Source organism: Chenopodium album, chromosome 14, assembly GCF_948465745.1.
Source record: "Chenopodium album chromosome 14, dcCheAlbu1.1, whole genome shotgun sequence".
NCBI lineage: Eukaryota > Viridiplantae > Streptophyta > Magnoliopsida > Caryophyllales > Amaranthaceae > Chenopodium > Chenopodium album.
In genome coordinates this window covers 40355060-40375130 of record NC_137847.1, presented here as the reverse complement: position 1 = coordinate 40375130, position 20071 = coordinate 40355060, and positions in this window count along the sequence as shown.

Genomic DNA, 20071 nt, shown 5'->3' with positions numbered 1-20071 from the left:
TTTTGGAACATCAATAAAAGAAAAACCCCATGCCTCCTTTCGGAAACATCAATAAACATCCAACGACCACGGGCGCAACTCCGTGACCGTAGTTAGTATGAGATCTCACCTAATTCCTAGTTTTTGAAAATTATTTGAAATAAGAGACTCGTAGATCAGACGGCCTCGAGAAAAGTGCACGGCTAATACCACGTGTACCCCAAGATTGTCATTACTCCAGATGTGCACAAATCCAGAGTTTTATTGCTCATCCATCTTGCACTTTACGTGATTTACAAGTTTAGACTTGGTGATGACTCATGTGCATAACAATACAAACATTCCAGTATCAATTCAATCAAGCAAGGCAAGTTTCCAATTTCAATTCTTGATTTATTAGTGACAACAACATTTATTATTTAATCCTTTAACTACCTCGGTGTATAAACACCTTGAGTGCATAAGGCACCCCACAAACTTAACTTCGTCATATAAGACTTAAATTTCCTCCTTTACTCATTCTATCTCCATGATCAAAACGAGTAATAAATGAATCATTTCACCAAACACATACCTTTGCCTCTAAGTGCACCTTGCATAATTAGAGCATAAACAACACTTGAAATATAGAATAGTGCACAACATACGGAAATCACAATGTATAACCAAACAATTTAGCCCAGTCATCCCTATACATGATACTAAGTTCTCGATCTGTCCTTAAACATGCACCTAAAAGCAAGGTTTCGTAACTTGTACGTACCTTGTGTAAACAATTCGATTGGCCACTTTAAAACTAGAAGTCGCCTTCTACAAAGTCCTCTCCTAAACCAAACAATGAGGAATAAATCAATACCCAAGCAAATAAATTTACAGCAATACTAGACTACTTTAAAACCTCTTAAATCATTAAAATAAAGCTTTTAAATTGTTCCCCCTTAGTCAATAATAATAATATAACATCCCAACTATTAGTTTATATGTTAAAATCATGAAAATATAGCGCATAATATAAAATTACAGCAAGTTTAACTTACTAACATATGCTGAAATTTTGTTTTATTAATAGTTTTTGCAATTCAAATAATCTATACTTATCATATTGCATAATTAGTTGTTTAAAACATATAAAAGCATTCTAAAACTTTAATTTTGGCTCCAAACTAATAAAAATCAGATTATATAAAATCTGAAAAATAATTTAAATTATAAATTTCAAACCTTTGAAGATCTCCATTCATAATTCAATAATTAGAATAGTGTATTACACATTAACCCTTTAAAACCCTTCAAATAAACATCATAAAACCCCATTCTCACAAAATATATAATCTAAAAATTAATTTTAAGTATAAAATTGTGGGTTTTATCATTATGAAATCATAGTATTGATAATTAACTTGCTTAACACTTTTTCAAACCCTAAAACATGAAAAATCAATGTTTAAACCCTAAATTATACAACATATATAATCTGAAATTTTGTATAATAAATTAAACATGTCAAAACTCATAAATTTATAATCTTTTATAATCCAAACATATTATCAAACCATAATAATATAATTTAGAACAAAATTTTAATTAAGGTTGAAACTTTAAACAATTTTAATTAAGATAATAAAGCAATAAAAAAAATAAAGGAAGAGAGGAAGAAGCGGGGCGAACGGGCAGCAGCAAGGGGGGTCGGCTGGTGGCCGGTGGTGACTGCAGGCGGTGGCTGGACGTCGGTGGTGCTGGCAGCAGCTTCACAAATTTATTTATTTATTTATTTTTTTGTTTTTGTCGTGAAAATTGAGGGAGGGGAAAGCTTGAGGGTTTTATTAGTATAGTGGCTTATCTTCCTAGTTTTAATAAAACTAGGATTGTTACTTGGGCTTAAAGTGAGTGGGTTTTAGAAAAAGAGTAGGCTTAATGAATAACGGGTTGGACTTGTATAATAATTAAAATATAGGTGGTGAAATAATTCTTATGAAATAGTTTTATTAACTTTTAAAATAGTAAAATAAATATATAATAATTTTTTTATAAATAATTTTTTATGAAATAGTAGAATAAATCATATAAATAAATAATCATAGTTAAATATTCACATAAATATTTTAAAATAATTTTTTTTGTATTTCACATAATTATGGGGGATTACATTATTATTATTATTATTATTATTATTATTATTATTATTATTATTATTATTATTAAGTGCATATACCATTGATTTAGGTGAGTGAAAACATAAATAAATGTGTACCATATTTAACATATGTTAATAGTAGAAAGATAAAAGACAAATTATTACCTCGGATAAGTCACAATGTGGTCTAATAATATCGAAGGACAAATTAACCAATGCATTCAACACTTCGTTATAATACTTGCATATTGTAGAAATAGAATGCTTAAATTTGTCGGAAGCATCACGATATGAAAGTCCTTTTGCTAAAATATATAGACATATACCTACTAGTTATGCTACTTTCACATATTTACCGTCATGTAGTAGATCTCTTTCAATCATCAAGTTCAATAGCTGAAAAAACATATTTCGATCAACTCTTAATTGAATTTGACATTCCGTCAGAGTTTCTATTAACAACCTATGTATAAATATTAAGTTTTGCTTTTCAAAAAAAAAAAATATTAAGTATTACTATTCCCTAAAAAAAATATTAACTGTTTGTTATTATTATTCTCGGCAAATACTGCAAATTGTTATTGTTTTTCTTTCAAAAAAAAAAAGAAATTGTTATTTATTGTTATTATTATTATTTATTTTTTTAAAAGAATTGTTATAATTATTAGAAATTATTAATTAATAATATTATTAAATATTAATTCTTAATAGTTTGAATTATTAATTATTATTAATGATAATAATTATTATTAATTATTATTGTTTCGGGGTTTTTTGGAATTCCTCGGGACACTGGTCACGTACTGCTGGCAGCAAGACTTGGACACCTGCAAAACAACGAATATTCCAGTGACGGAATATTCGCCTCCGATGGTCAAGTTAGTATCTAGAAATCGAAAAGACTAGAGAGAGAAAGTAGAGAGAAGCTGGAGCCATTTAGTGCTCTATTAAATGTTATGTCACAATCCACCCCTCCCATCATAAATGATTGGGGTATTTATAGGGGTGGGAATTTGTGCTCCTTTAGGGTTTGTGCCTTAAATTTCCGTGTCCTGATTGGCTGCGCAATCAGGCGACGACACGTGTCAGATGGGGGGGGGCCCTTTTGCTGCTTTCTACAGTAATTTCGGGATTTGGGCTCTAATTTAAGAAAAAGCCCTTTTTATCTCATTTCAGGTGCTCTTTTGAGCTTTGACACGTGTCATCTTTCCATAGGGACACGTGTTGCCCTTTGATTGGGCCACGTGTCACTACGAGATTGGACCACGTGTAAGGGGTATTTTTTACCCTAAACATTTGCCCCTCAGAGGGGGTGACTCGTATGCTACAAGCCGCCTCCTCTGATCTTTTATACTTCCTACTGCATCCGCGTAAGAAGGCCTAAGACATATGGTGGAACAGGCGGACCAATATGTTTGCCTACTTAATAGACAACTGTCTTAGGCAAGGCGGCATATCCCGTCCGCCTGCAATTCCCTCAAACGGACGGCTGAGTTTGGGAATTGAGCGGATGGAACCCGACACATCATCTTCTTAGAGGAGAGCTCGGACGCCCGGCTTTTTAGGGTGGCAGTTCCTATTCTGCTGACGTGGCCGTCTATTTGGACGTGCTGTTATACGTCCGTCTCTTTTTCCGTCTAAGTTAACAGGGGGTTCTTTTTAACCCTTTTGAATTCTAGGTTAAATTTTTCAAAAAATAACCGTTCGAATTCCTGAGCGGAAAAGATGGATTTACCATCTTGCCCCCATAAATTTTGCGTATAAATAGAGGGGGTTTGACCTCATTTTGGCACTTTGGAACTTTAAGTATTTTTAGAGAGAAGTCGGAGCTTCTAGAGAGAGAAAGTGATTTTCCCCTGAATCTTCAAGAGCTCCGCTGTTCGTTTGAGTTTCCCGGCCAAAGTTTGAAGTTTTCGACCACCTTTCAGAACTTTCTACATGGACAGAGGTAGCCCGACTGCTCTTATTACTTTACTTTTTCTTTCTTTTTTTTAAACTGGCTCTACACTCGGTTTCGTCCGTTTCTCCTCATGAAGCTGGCCATTCGCCTGGGAGTGAGGAGTCTAGAGTGGACGGAGACGAGTTGTCTCCTTCATGGAGTGGGTCCATTTCTAGTGAGTACCAACTCTCATCCACCTAATTTTCTCTGTCCCTACAGTCGAAAATGGCCCGTACGAGGCGAACGTACGATACAAACGCTGCAAGAAATCCAGACGACAGTGTGGTACATCCAAGGGTCCCTTATGATCCAAACAACGTGAACTCACAAATTGAATCCACCATTAACACGGCCTCTACTAGAGGCACTGGATGCTCGGTGGTCGAGGTGACCGCCTCCTTTGAGGAGCGCCAAAGGACTCAGGGCGTCTCTTCTTCTAGGGGTGCGTCCGGGCAAACCCCGGAACTAAGGTACCCCCAGTATGACAACATGGTCATGGACCCGACCGAGTTGCTATCTTAGGAGAAACCTCCTTCCTTTTCTGGGGCGGACAGAGCTGGATCGTCCGTCCCAATTCCTAAACCACCCCATCTCCAACATAGCAGGTCGAACAGGCCTAGGATAGACGTTGTGATTAATGAACCGTCCGACCTGCCACCTTGCAGTGCCCCTTCTTCGGGAAATAAGACGACCGCTGCGAGAGACAAAGGCAAGGGTCCTATGGCACATGAAGGGGTGACTGTCTCTGGGGGCGGCCATGGCTCTAAAAGCAGGAGCTCGGTCGAGGATGCTAATTTGGACAGAGTCCTGTCCTCTGAGTTTGGAGCTGCTCCTCACCCTAGAGAAGAGAAGGTAGAGAATGCAGCCGAAGGTGGTAATGTGGCCTAAGCTGAGGCAGCGGCCGAGAAGGCCATTGCCAGTATTGACATATTCAAGGACCCGTACGCCTGTACGGTGGGTAGCACGGCCTTAGGCTACCTGAATGAGGGCTTGGATGAGTACAAGGCATTCCTCCAGCTAGGAGAAGGGTTCGAGCTTGTGGCCTCGAAAAGGTCTCTTTCGGTGGCCGCCTAGGAAGACGAGCGACCGCGTCGCAGATCATTCATTCAGCGTCTATCGGGCCGCCCTGGATGTTGGACTTCGCTTCCCCCTTCATCCCTTTATTCGTACTGTCCAGGATGAGTACGATATTGCTTTCTTCCAGCTGATGCCGAACAGCTGGGTAAACATTTTTGGGTACTTGGTGACGTACATCCAGAAAGGCTTCAAGCCGGACTTTCTGGTTTTCTGTGAGATGCACGCTATGACCCGTCTGGAGAAGCACACGGACGATTGGTTCATCCTTAGCACCACCAAAGACTATATGGTGGTGATGGACCGTGTGTCGAAATGGCGGGATTGGAAGAACCGATTCTACCGCATCAAGACAAAGGACGCGGAGTTCAATCCGCGGATAAATCGGTTTAACGCCAAGCCAATCCAGCTTGGTCGAGGGGATCACAAACCATACAAACCACCCATCCACCCTAGCTAAGCTCACTAACTTGACTACTTCAAGGTCAAGAAGGTTAGGAGAGATGGCAAATTGGTGGCCGTGCCCCAGAACTGGATCCCCTTGGCCGGCTGGCTCCGGGACCCAATATTTATATCCGCATGCGGCTTGTACAAGAACCTTCCCCAAGGTGGGGCTTTAACACTTTCTGGCGTCCGCATACTTTCTTTTTGTAAATTTTTCTAACTGTTTTCCAAATCTCTTTTTTGCAGAGGAAGCGTACGCCATGCTGGACCAGGAGCAGAAGGGGGAAATTGATATGTCCGAGATCGACCTTGCTCGATACAAGGCTCGGCAACGGGCGTACGAGTAGACCAAGGAGGTACGGACTATTTCTTTCTCTTTTCCTGTTCTTTTCTTCTTTTTCTTTTGTTTTTATATCTTTTGCCGAGCTGGTATGTTGGGAGGAGACTCCTTTCCTTTTTCACTCGGACTCTCCCTTTCGTCCGCGCTGGTATGCTTGGAAGAGGCTCCTTCCCTTTTTTACATGGGCACTGATTTTTTTTGGTGTCTTTCTATGCTAACTTATTGTTTTCTTTCTTGCCTTTTCCAATTGGCCACTCCTACCCCAAGGGCGAAGCGGAAGGCGCCGGCCACTTCTTCCAAGGACAAGGCGTCCAAGACTAGGAATTCGGTCACTTCTAAGACCCTTTCCAATCCTACGGCCAAGACAACGCCGCGGATTGCTGCAAAGCAATCCAAAGGAGAGCAACCCTAGCTGTCACCAAGTAGGATCTCCAAGTCCGTGGATCCGAAAACAATGTCGGTCCATGATATGTTCGCAGAGGCGGACGATGGCGGCCCTGTTAAGAGGGTCAAAAAGTCAGACTGGCAAGCGGCTGCCAGTCATACGACTGAGGAACCAACCGGCCGCACAGGTGAAGAGGGGGAAGAACCTCTACCTCCTCCTCCCTTCACCTTCAACCCTCCTTCTCCTCCCAGCTTCTCAAATGGTTAGTCAGAGTTTCATACTTGTGTTTTCTTACAAGCTTTTTGTTGGCTTGTTTTAACATTTTTTGAGGCTGCGCGCAGATATTACGGAGGAGATGAACATGAAGCTGCCCGACCAGTCGCTGACTGGTGCGGACAGAAAATCCATGAGAGAAGCCATGGCTAGGGCCGTCCCCCAAGAGCAGTGGGACAAGCTAAGGGGAATCAACGAGGGATTACTCGGCCCCATGCTGAACTGTAGCACCGAGGTAACCATTCGTAACTGTTTGCCACTTTTACTTTCATACTTAGAAAATGTTTCTTAATTTGTTTTTACTAATGACTCTTTGTCCGGGTGCAGCTTTTTCTCAGGCTTACTACCTTCTTGGAGTGTAAGGAGAAAGAGAATGAGCGGCAGAAGTGAGCTTGGGACGAGGTTAGGCGGGCAGAGGATGCGGTCACTGGGACGGTCGCCATTCAGAGGGTTCACCTGGAGACCCAGATCAACGCGCTGTCCGACAAAGCGGCGCGGCAAGCTGAGGACCTGGTAAAGCTGGGCAAGGCTCTTGGAAAAGAGACCTTGATGAGGGAAACCTTTCGGTAGGAGAGGGATGCGGCGATCCTGGACGCCCAACAATGGAAAGAGGGCTTTGAAGCCTCCAAAAAGCTGAAGGGAGACCTGACCCTGGCCCAGCTAAACCTCCAGGCGGCCCTCAAGGAGAGGACGCCTTCGGGGCCGAGGTGGAAACTTTAAAGAAGTCTGTCTCAGACTTGACTGAGCAGCTGAAGGCACCTCGGCCACCTAGCCCCACCGAAATCGTCCGGATTGAGCATAACGCCGAGGAGAGGCTGAAGAGCCATTTCTTCGAGGCGTTCGAGCTGATGGTGGAGGAGGGGGAGGCCGCCTACTACAAGGAGTGCTTCGCTAAGCGCCTCAACTTCGTCTGCCTTAGGGATGAGGCCAACAAGGCCAGACAATCCTCTCTCTAACTGGTCGTGACTCCTGCCGAATCCGACGAGGATGAGGATGATGAAGAGGAAGAGGCAAACGAGGGTGAGGGCGAGGAAGAGAAGGAGTAAGAGGTGAAGATAGCTGAGGATGCGTCCACCCTCGTCGCGGAGGAGCCTGCCAAAGATGACAACTTGGCTAAGTAGAGCTCAGGTCCTCCATCGGCCGCTATCGAGTATCAGCTTTCCAGCACTTAGTTTATTTTTCTACTTTTTTGAACAACTTTTAGTTTGTTTCAGTGCCGCCTGTTTTGAGCGGTTTGTATAAAATATTTTGCCGCCTTTCGAGCGGTTTTATTTTAATTTAGATTTTGCCCCCTTCCGAGTGGTTTTCTATGCTTTTTCAATACTTAGCAATTTTTGCGCACTTTTTATGCTTTTTATTGCTTTCGTACGAGAACTGGGGGGGTATGCCCCTTTATTCGGCGATCTCCTAGTCCAAATTTTAAATGGTTTGATTAATTTGGTAGATTTATGCCTTAAAGGGTATAAATACTTAACAAGTTAATCAAATCATATACCATGATTGCCCTTGGACTAGGTGAGTGCCGAATCAATATCAAGTATTCAGCCGTTCTATTGGCTTTGTAGGAGCCGTCTGTTAAAGCTATTGCTCGGACGTGCCCAGAAAAGTTCAAGTAATGTCTCAACCTGAAAATTTCTAAGTTTTGGCTGGGCTAGGACGCCTTGGTTTGCCCTTACTCCCTTTTTGGGCATAAAATGCCTTAGAGTAATTTAGGCAACCTTTGTGCTTGACCGTCCGTCTTGGTTGAAGTCGGACGGTTATTTTTCATTGGGATACCCTTGCATAGACAATTATGCGGCCACTAGGTTATACCTTTTGCGGCCGAGCTTTTATATTGCCAACACCCTAAAGATTATTTTTATTCGGCATTTTTGTTTAGCCTTTCCAGGCCGAGCTGCTATGTTGCAAGCAGCATCGATTTTATTTTCACTTGACATTTCTACTAAGAAGTGGAAAAGTATAAATAATCAGAATAAGGTAACAATGCTTGACTTTTTCATTAATGTTGTTAAAATTACATTGTTGAGGCCATACAGCCTTAATTACATTGCTCGGTCATCAAGACCTAGCTGTATATACAGCTTTTGGCTAAGTAATTGAAAACTCAAACATAGTATTTCTTCAGATTGTCTGTGTTCCAGGTTCGGGGAACTGGACGGCCATCTAAGGCTTCGAGACGGTAAGTGTCGTCTAGGAATTCCTCTCTAATTCGGTACGACCCTTCCTAGTTTGGGGTTAGCTTTCCATCCTCATTTGCTCAGCCGACCGCTTCCATTTTCCTTAGGACCAAATCACCCATCTTCAACGGCCGCTTAGACACTCGGCGATTGTAAGCTCTTGTCATTCTTAGACGGTAGATTTCATGTCTAAGTGCCACATTGCCCCTTGACTCTAGGAGAAAATCTAAGGCGGTCTTCATCGCCTCCCAATTGGTATTTTCATCATACAACATCACTCGAAGAGTGGGCTCGTACATCTCAATTGGGAGCACTGCTTCTACACCATAAACCAAGAAGAATGGGGTTTCTCCAGTTGAACTCTTTGCTGTGGTACGTATGGACCATAAGACATTAACCAACTCATTCGCCCACAGGTGGCCTACTTTCTCAAGCTTCCGCTTGATGCCGCTGGAGATCAACTTGTTATAGGCCTCAACTTGGCCGTTAGCTTGGGGACGGTCGACCGAAGAAAAACAGTGAGTGATGCCTTGGTTACCTAGCCATTCCTTAACTTGGCGAGTTTCAAACTGAGGTCCGTTGTCAAATACCATAGACTAAGTTACTTCATACCGAGTAATGATATTCTTCCAAGTGAAAGTTGATACGTCCGTTCATTTAATCCCTCGGACTGTAACACCCTAGAAATTCCTTTCTTTTTAAAATACCTGTTTTGTCTTGTTTAAAACTTTAATAGGAATATCTAAGACATTACCGCCACCATGATAACGGCTAAGGCAACTATCAAAGACACACAGCGGAAGACTAATTTCAAAACCATTCAAAACAAGTCAACTTGGAAAGTCAATCAACGAAACTAAAGTCAAACCAAAGTCAAACGAAGTAAAATAAAATCAACCTACAACTTGGAACCATTATAGGCCCTTATTAAAACCAAACCAAATTCAAACCTTTTCGTTAGTCACGCATAATAATAATATCATAAATAATTAAAGCAATAAACACATCATATACTTATAGAAACTAGCACGATTCGCTCTTCACTCATGCCCATTCATGAAAATGCTTCATCACCTGAAAAGCTTATCTCTACCTATTTCCACTACTCTCCATTGAAAATGGGTCATCATAGGGCCATGATAAAGACAAGGCCAATAACACACAGAACACACAAACAACAAAGTTGAGTACATAAGCGTAAATAACACACTAGCATACAATTCCCTATCCACACACGACTTACCTTGTTGCACCTGTTTTTCAAGCGTACAACATTCAATAAAAATTCTCACTAGACACTAAATAATTCATTTAGCGTTGATTACGCATCGAACGGGTTTCCCACTAAACTCCCCCAAATAAATTGAGATTACTGACACGGGAGCTAACCGTGCCAGCATAAAAAACCACACATAGGTGGCGGAATTCCTGCACATAATAATAATAAAAGGAACGTACAACGTCCTGTACTCCAGTAGAAGTTATGATCAAATATAAAGTCACATAACTCCCCCCATATGTTCATACTCAAGGTATATACGTTCCAAGAGTTTTGGTGTGTAATCTCTTTCACTTTACGTTATTTACAAATTATTAAACTGGGTGATGACTCTCAAACCATAATCATTCAATCAACAATAATTATTTAATCAATCAAATACACCAACTTGAATAAGTAGTGATCACATAATATTGAATGTTGAATCCTTTTCAATTCTACCTCGGTGCCAATGACACCTTAAACGCATAATGCACCACAAATCCTATCTCTCGGTGTTGAAAACACCTTAAGTGCACTAAGGCACCAACATACAATTTGTTCCTCGTGTACATAGACACTTATATAGCTCCTTCCTCATGCTTAAAGCATCAATAAAAATTATATGAACCATAATAAAATTCCTTTTCAATATTCCAACCCAAATGAAACATTCAGTTTAATTAAACATGCTCTCTAACATGCCATAAATAAATATGTGGTTCATAAATAATATTTCAAACCATTATTTTCCATTCAATAATCCATCACAAATAAATCAAGCCTCATAATCCATTCACCAATAACATCCAAATCATAAATTTCATTTCAAACCTAGCATGATACTACTTATAATCAATCCAACACATTTAGCATGATACTACACCAATATAATTATGCTAAGTACGCGAACGTACCTTGAATACGATCTTAATATCGCCACAATTGATAGAAATCACTCACTTCAAAGTCTCCTACAATTTAAAAATCATAGAAGAATATTTAAATCCACTCTACACAAATTTTCAGCAATATATACTATTATAAAACCCCTCATAATTTATTTAAAATAAGCTGAAATTATATTTAAAACATCGTACTTTAATCCCAATTAATGGGTAATTAAAATTCCTTAAAGAAACTTGATTTTTAATGCTTTACCAAAAATTCCGGCACTATATTTTAATTAAAACTTGCTGTAATTTAGTCTTAAAACACTTTAATCAAAGGTTTACACTATTATATATCATAATCCTTCAATAATTTATAAATCAAGAACCTAGGGTTTCAAAAATTGGGGCTTTTTAATTTAAAACATAATTTGAAAATTAATTAACATAATACGCATAGTCAAACATCAAAAATCAAATCACAAAACCCATAATTAATATTTAGATCTAGGATTAAATTGGTTTTTAAAACAAAGATTTAAATATTTTTTTTTTTTGGAAAACATGGCAGCCGACAGCCACCAGGTTGCTGCCGGCGCCGGTGGCTGGCGGCTGACGTTGCTGGCTGTTGGTGGCTGGCGGCCACCACTGCCGGTGGTCGACCGGTGGTGGTGAAAGGCAGCCAAAAAAAAGAAAAAGGGAAGGGGAAAAAGGAGAAAGATAAAAAGAAAGAAAATAAGGAGAAAGGAGAGAGAAATTTACCTTAGGTTTTCTTCACTTTGGGCAAAGTTTGATTTGCCTCATATGTGGGATATTTATACCCCTTCTCTAAGACCCTTCTCCTTAAACTTTCCTTTTTAATTTTCCTAATCCCATCCCTAATAAAACTTTACTAAAATAAACTTTCCTAAATTAAACCCCAACTTAATTAAAATAATTAATTAAATAAACTTTCCTAATATAAAATATTTTCAAACTTATTAAAATAAATAACTAAAATACTTTAAATAAGACATTTCAATTTAATTAAATACTTCTCAAGATACTTATTTTAATTAAAATACGTATAAAAATACGAGGTATTACAGTCTACCCTGCTTAAAAGAAGTTTCGTCCCGAAACTTGGGAACGAAATTCAAAGTTTTTCCTTAATTAGTATAATACTACTGTACTTTTTGTCATACCTTTACCTTTTTGTGTCTCATTGAGAACAAAATAACTCAAAATACTCGATAAAATTGTGCAAAAAGCACAAAAATAACTGAAAATATAGGGAAAAAGCGCAAAATTCTACCGTATTCTACCCCCCTAAAAGAAAACGAGTTACGTCCCCGTAACTCAACATACTTGAAACAACTCAAGGTATTTTTTTTTTCATTTCATCTTCTGCCTCCCAAGTGGCTTCCTTATATTCTTGGTTAGACCATAGTACTTTCACAATCTTGACATTCTTATTGCGTGTACTACGCACTTTACTGTCAAGAATTTTGACAGTCTCTCTTCATAGGTCAAACTTTGGTCTAGCTCTATGGTTTCAGGTTGTAGCACGTGGGATTTATCAGGTATATACCTTCTTAATTGAGACACATGAAATACATCATGCACTTTGCTTAGCTCCATAGGTAAGGCTAACCTATAAGCTACTTTGCCTATTCTTTGTAGTATTTCATATGGACCAATGTACTTTGGGCTCAATTTCCCTTTCTTTCCAAATCTCATTACTCCTTTCATTGGTGATACCTCTAATAACACCTAGTCACCAACATCAAACTCCTCTTCTCTACGCTTCAAATCTGCGTAGCTCTTTTGGCGATCTTAAGCTGCTTGAATCCTGACTTGAATTTCCCTTACCTGCGCCACTGTATCCTCAATCAGTTGAGGCCCTAGAATCATTGTTTATATTGTTCCAAAAAATTGGACTACGACACTTTCTCCCATATAATGCTTCAAATGGAGCCATTCCAATGCTCGCATAATAACTATTATTGTAGGAAAATTCAATCAAATCCAAGCTATCCTCCCATCCTCCTTGGAAGTCTATAACACAAGATCTCAACATGTCCTTCAAGGTTTGAATGGTTCTCTCAGTTTGCCCATCTGTGGCAGGGTGAAACGCTGTACTGATCTTAAGCGTCGTACCAAAGTTTTCCTGTACGCTTTTCCAGAATTTTGAAAGAAACCTGGAATCTCTGTCAGACACAATATCCTTTGGAATTCTATGTAACCTCACAACATTCTTGATGTAAGCTTTTGCAAGTTGCTCCATCTTCCAAGTCTCCTTCGTTGGTATAAACACCGCAGATTTTGTCAGTCTGTCCACCACTACCCAAATGGTGTCATTTCCACTCTTTGATTTTGGAAGGCAAGTCACAAAATCCATTGAAATGCAATCCCACTTCCATCCAGGAATTTCCAATGATTGCACAGTTCCCTGTGGCCTCTTGTGCTCTATTTTCACTTTTTGGCAAGTCAGACACTTTGCTACAAATTTCGCAACTTCATTCTTCATCCTAGGCCACCAATACACCCTTTTTAAGTCCTTATATAGCTTATCCCCTCCTGGGTGTACTGAATAGGGCATATTGTGCCCTTCTTCCATTAGCTTTTTCTTCACTTCCTCACACTTTTGAGGTACACACCATCAACCTTTATATCTCAAACTTCCATCTTCATGAATCTTGAAATCTGTAGCTTTAACTTGCTTTATTTTCTCTCGAATCCTATCCAATTTCATATCTCCTGCTTGGTTTTCCCTTATCTCGTCGAATATGGTTGGTTGGATAATCAAACTCGCAAGAATGCCAGTTGGTACTCCCTATTCTACCACTTCTAAGTTCATTTTCCTCATTTCCCTACATAACTCATTAGCCACTATCAAGGTATTTAATCCGTGACTGGTCTTACGACTTAGAGCATCTGCAACTACATTTGCTTTCCCTTCATGATACTATATGTCCAGGTCATAATCCGTCGTATATTCTAACCATCTCCTTTGTCGAGAGTTCAAATCCTTTTGAGTGAAAATGTACGTTAAGCTTTTATGGTTTGTATAAATTCTACATTTCACTCCATACAAGTAATGACGCCAGATCTTTAGTGCAAAGATAATCGTAGCAAGTTCTAAATCATGGGTTGGGTAATTCACTTCATGAGTCTTTAACTGCCTTGATGCGTATGCAATTACCTTCCCATTTTGCATAAGCACACACCCCAAACCATTCTTTGACGCATCTCTATACACATCATAGATACCATTGTCGTCTGGCAGTGTAAGTATTGGTGCTGTAACCAGCTTCTGTTTCAAGAGTTAGAATGCTTCTTCACACTTATCATCCCACTCAAAATTCTTGTCTTTCTTCATTAAAGTAGTCATAGGTTTAGCAATCTTCGAGAAATCTTTCACAAAACGCCTATAATATCTTGCTAGACCTAAGAAACTCCAAACGTTAGACACTGTTTTGGGCGTAGGCTAACCTTTTACAGCTTCGATCTTGGCTGGGTCTACTTCCACGCCATCCTTAGACACAAAATGACCTAAGAATGCTACCTTTTCCAACCAAAATTCACACTTAGAGAACTTTGCATAAAGATTGTTTTCTCTTAGCGTTTGCAGAATTGCTCTCAGGTGTTCCACATGCTCCTCCTTATTCCTGGAATACACCAATATATCATCTATGAACACTACGACGAACTTATCCATAAATTGATGAAACACCATGTTCATCAAATCCATAATGATTGCCGGAGCATTTGTCAATCTAAATGGCATCACTGTAAACTCATAATGTCCATATCTTGTCCTAAATGCAGTTTTAGGAATGTCTTCATCTGCAATCCTCAATCGGTGATATCCATACCTCAAGTCAATCTTAGAAAACACGGTTGCGCCTTTCAACTGATCAAATAAATCATCAATCCTTGGAAGTGGATACTTGTTCTTTATTGTCACCTTATTTAGTTCCCTATAATCGATACACAACCTCATGCTCCCGTCTTTCTTTTTAACAAATAGAAATGGTGTTCCCCAAGGAGATGCACTCGGTCTGATGTATCCCTTATCTAACAAATCTTGTAGTTGCTCTTTCAACTCACTCATTTCTGCAGGTGCCATTCGATATGGTGCCTTGGATATTGGTGCTGTTCCTGGGACTAAGTCTATGGTGAAATCGATTGCTCTCTTAGGTGGCATTCTAGGGATCTCGTCCGGAAATACATCCAGAAATTCATTCACTACTTCTAATTCTTCTGGCTTAGTTGCCTTCTCATAATCCATGTTTCTCACACTACAAAAGTACACTGGATGCCCCTTTTTCATGTACTTTGCCAACTTCAACACAGAAATCAACTTAGGGCATTTGGCTTTGCCATGCATCCAATAAGTCACTGCCTCATTCCCACTTGTGGTCATTTTTACTTTCTGCGATCGACAACTTATTTCTGCATTGTACTTGCTCAACCAATCCATTCCCAAGATAACGTCAAAATCCTTTAACCCAAACTCGATCAGATCAGACTGAAACACTTCCCCTTTAATCTCTAAAGGTACATTCCTAAAGGTTTTGGTACAGTTCACTACCCCACTCGTCGGAATGGTTATCGGTAAATCTACTACTTCTACTGCTTTCAAACAGTCTTTAAGTTTCGAAACAATTCTTTTCGAAATGAAAGAAAAAGTTGCACTAGAATCAAATAAAACTTTAACAGGAATAGAGTGAATAGAAAAAGTACCAGTGATGACATCTTTTGTGGAATCAGCCTCATGCCTACTCAACACACTCAATTTTCCAGCAGCTTCACTTTTTTGCTGATTGTTCGCATTGCTGCTGTTATTGTTATTCCTTGCTCCATTCTGCTACGCTCCCTTATTTCCATTGAAGTTATTGTTGTTTCCCTGAAAGTTCCTTTGGGTCCCTCCTGAATTATTGTTTGGTTTATTCCCATTAGAACCCTTGGAGAAACACTCGTATTCTCTATGACCCAACTTGTTACAAGCACGACAAGTAACCAGGTTTCCATCACAGTCCCTTCCAGGATGGTTATTCTTGCATCTCCTGCAAAAATAACGCCTCTCATTTCTGTTATTCCCTTGGTTATTGTTTCTAGCCCCTCTATTGAAGTTACGTCCTCCTTGACGATTATTACCTTGGGAATTGTTGTTGTTGTTGTGGAAGTTATTGTTATGGTGGTATTTCTGCTTCTTGAAATTGTTCTGGTTACCCTGTTGGTTCCCAGAGTTCTGTCCCACCTCTTTCCTCTTTTCTTTCACTTCCGCATCAACCAAATCCTTCTGTTTCTTCAACTCTAGAGCATACAAGTGGGAAGCTCTACCATACACTTCATCCAAGGTTTCAAACACCTGTCCACACAACTTCAGCTGTAAATCAGTAGTCAAACCACTCTCAAACTTCCTAGCCTTTGCCTTCTCCGTAGAAACAGACTCTTCAGCAAAACGAGACAGCTCTATAAACTTTGTATTGTATTCAGTCACTAACATGCCCTCCATTTTGAGGTTTGAGAACTCCTCAGCCTTTTGCTTCTGTAAGAAGCTAGGGTAAAACTTGTCTCTCACCTTTTCTTGGAACTTAATCCAATTGAATCCGGGTAGCGCTCTAATAGTTGTTTCATTTTGCTGCCACCAAAGATCAGCTTCACCTCTCAAGTAATAAGTAGCACAGCCCACCTTAGAATTTTCTGGGCACCCAACTGCCCCAAACAGTTTCTCAAACTCCCTTAACCAATTTTCCAGTATGGTTGGTGGTTTGCTTTGGGCCACCTTCTTAAAAAGTTATCCCTGAGCATCCCCATTGTTGGTTGAATTCCTTGCCAACTGCTGGGCTACAACTGCTAATTGTGTTACAACCTCATTCAAATCACTCCCATTATTACAAGAATTACTTCCCCCTGCCATTTTGCTTCTCCTGAATTACAAGAATTACTTCCCCCATTAGAGATGGCTATGGTTAGCTCTCAAGACATACACTCATCTATTACTTAGCACCCTTGAAACATTCACAGTAAAATTTGAAGCTAACAAATTGGGATAGCAAAAGCTAAGAATTCCCTAAATTTGTAGCTTTGTCAATCAATTATTGATTGCTAACCAACCATAAATTTAATAAAGCATCACATAGATAAATAAATATAATTCCCATAGATTCCCATAGCTTAGAAATAATTTATAGGAATTAATTTTCTTGGAATTTGGCTATTGGAATAGTGATGTGAAATGGAAGATTTTGGAAAATAAATGAATTTATTTATTAATAATATAAATAATTTTAACAAAGAAATAAATAAGATTTTATTAATTAAAATAAACTGGAATTACCAAAATAAAATTGTTTTCTAGAAACTTATGTACTACATAAGCTCACTAACTCAATGTGGTCATGCCACTTATTAATTTAAAACTAAAATGATAATAACTGTAATTAAAACTGAAAATTCATGACAAGGAAAACTATAAAAATCTAATCCTTTCGGATGTTGTTCTTTTTGTCGGCCGACTGCTTGTAGCTACCGGGGTCAAACTCAGGATCATCTTCCTCCTCCATTGGTTCAGGTGACTCTGGTTCAGGTTCTACCTGCATGAACTCTCCCTCTTCCTCCTCATCAGAAGAAATTTCTATAATGACTGGAGTTGGAGGTGGATTTGGATTAGAAATTTCCATGAGTGAACTATCTTCCTCCCCTTGCTCTCCATTCCCTGCTTGACCACCCTGTGAAGAAGAAGAACTTTCTGACTGATGACTAGGAAAAGGTGGATTTTGCCCCACTGGATTTTCGAAATAATAGTCATGGTATGGAAGGTGAAGTTGTCGACAATGGGCTTTCTCGACCTTAACAAGATAGGAAATTAAAAATCTGTAATTCGGGTACCATTGTCCATAATAGTCCCTATATTTGTAGTAGTTTGGGATGTCCCCTGGTAAATAGAAATCAGAAAATTTGGATTTGACAGCATAATAAGGGGGCTCATCCGGCAAGCAACGGACAATCATAACTGAAATACGATCAGGGTTATCAAAAACTCTATCCTTTAAAACATTGATCCTGTAGGAACAGTAAAAGCGAATCTTTTGAACGTAATCATAGGGATGTTCATTAGGTTTCTTAGTGAGAGTGCCTAGTTCGGTGTATCTGCTAGCAAGATTCGGCATCCTGTAAGGAAAAGACTTAGAAAAGAATTCCCTTTCCCAAAGAAAACAAAATAATACAGTTCTTGCATGAAATAGGTTCAATGTTCAATCAAACAATTTTCTTATTTCTAACCACATAAATACATGCTCACAAGTAATCCATAAACATGATTAAACTTCACAACCTAAATATTAATGCATACAAGAACATGATTATTTCTAACTTATATGCCCAATTTCTTTCCTCCCCAATCTCAACAACATGCTTTTTTTTTAAAAAAAAAAGCTATTAACACGTAATACTTACCTTAATCCTTGCTTTCCTGCAAAATAAACAAACTAAAAATATTTTTGACTCCTTTTTAATAATAATTTTTTTTTCTCGAAATTAAATAAGAAAGAAGGCAAAATTTTGGACCTCCCTAAAAAAAATTGGACCATTTAAATAAAATATAAAAAATTTCGGCCCCTAAAAAAAATTCGAACCAAATAATAAAAAAAAAATTGGTTTTAAATTAAATCAATAAATAATTAATCTTCCCAAAATAAAATAATTAGAATAAAATAAAATAAAATAAAAATTAATTCTCTAAAAATTTTACCAATAAATAAGTACTTGGCCAAGTTTAAAATTAAAACACTTTAAAACACGTTTTTGGCTTTAGTGGTAATAAAATCTCAACCTAATCTCCTAGATACCACTTTGTAACACCCTAGAAATTCCTTTCTTTTTAAAATACCTGTTTTGTCATGTTTAAAACTTTAATAAGAATATCTAAGACATTACCGCCACCGTGATAACGGCTAAGGCAACTATTAAAGACACACAGCGGAAGACTAATTTCAAAACCATTCAAAACAAGTCAACTTGAAAAGTCAATCAACGAAACTAAAGTCAAACCAAAGTCAAACGAAGTAAAATAAAATCAACCTACAACTTGGAACCATTATAGGCCCTATTAAAACCAAACCAAATTCAAACCTTTTCGTTAGTCACGCATAATAATAATAATATCATAAATAATTAGAGCAATAAACACATCATATACTTATAGAAACTAGCACGATTCGCTCTTCACTCATGCCCATTCATGAAAATGCTTCATCACCTGAAAAGCTTATCTCTACCTATTTCCACTACTCTCCATTGAAAATGGGTCATCATAGGGCCATGATAAAGACAAGGCCAATAACACACAGAACACACAATCAACAACGCTGAGTACATAAGCGTAAATAACACACTAGCATACAATTCCCTATCCACACACGACTTACCTTGTTGCACCTGTTTTTCAAGCATATAACATTCAATAAAAATTCTCACTAGACACTAAATAATTCATTTAGCGTTGATTACGCATCGAACGGGTTTCCCACTAACCTCCCCAAATAAATTGAGATTACTGACACGGGAGCTAACCGTGCCAGCATCAAAAACCACACGTAGGTGGCGGAATTCCTGCGCATAATAATAATAAAAGGAATATACAGCGTCATGTACTCCAGTAGAAGTTATGATCAAATATAAAGTCACATAACTCCCCCCATATGTTCATACTCAAGGTATATACGTTCCAAGAGTTTTGGTGTGTAATCTCTTTCACTTTACGTTATTTACAAATTATTAAACTGGGTTATGACTCTCAAACCATAATCATTCAATCAACAATAATTTTTTAATCAATCAGATACACCAACTTGAATAAGTAGTGATCACATAATATTGAATGTTGAATCCTTTTAAATTCTACCTCGGTGCCAATGACACCTTAAACGCATAATGCGCCACAAATCCTATCCCTCGGTGTTGAAAACACCTTAAGTACACTAAGGCACCAACATACAATTTGTTCCTCGTGTACATAGACACTTATATAGCTCCTTCCTCATGCTTAAAGCATCAATAAAAATTATATGAACCATAATAAAATTCCTTTTCAATATTAACCCAAATTAAATATTCATTTTAATTAAACATGCTCTCTAACATGCCATAAGTAAATATGTGGTTCACAAATAATATTCCAAACCATTAT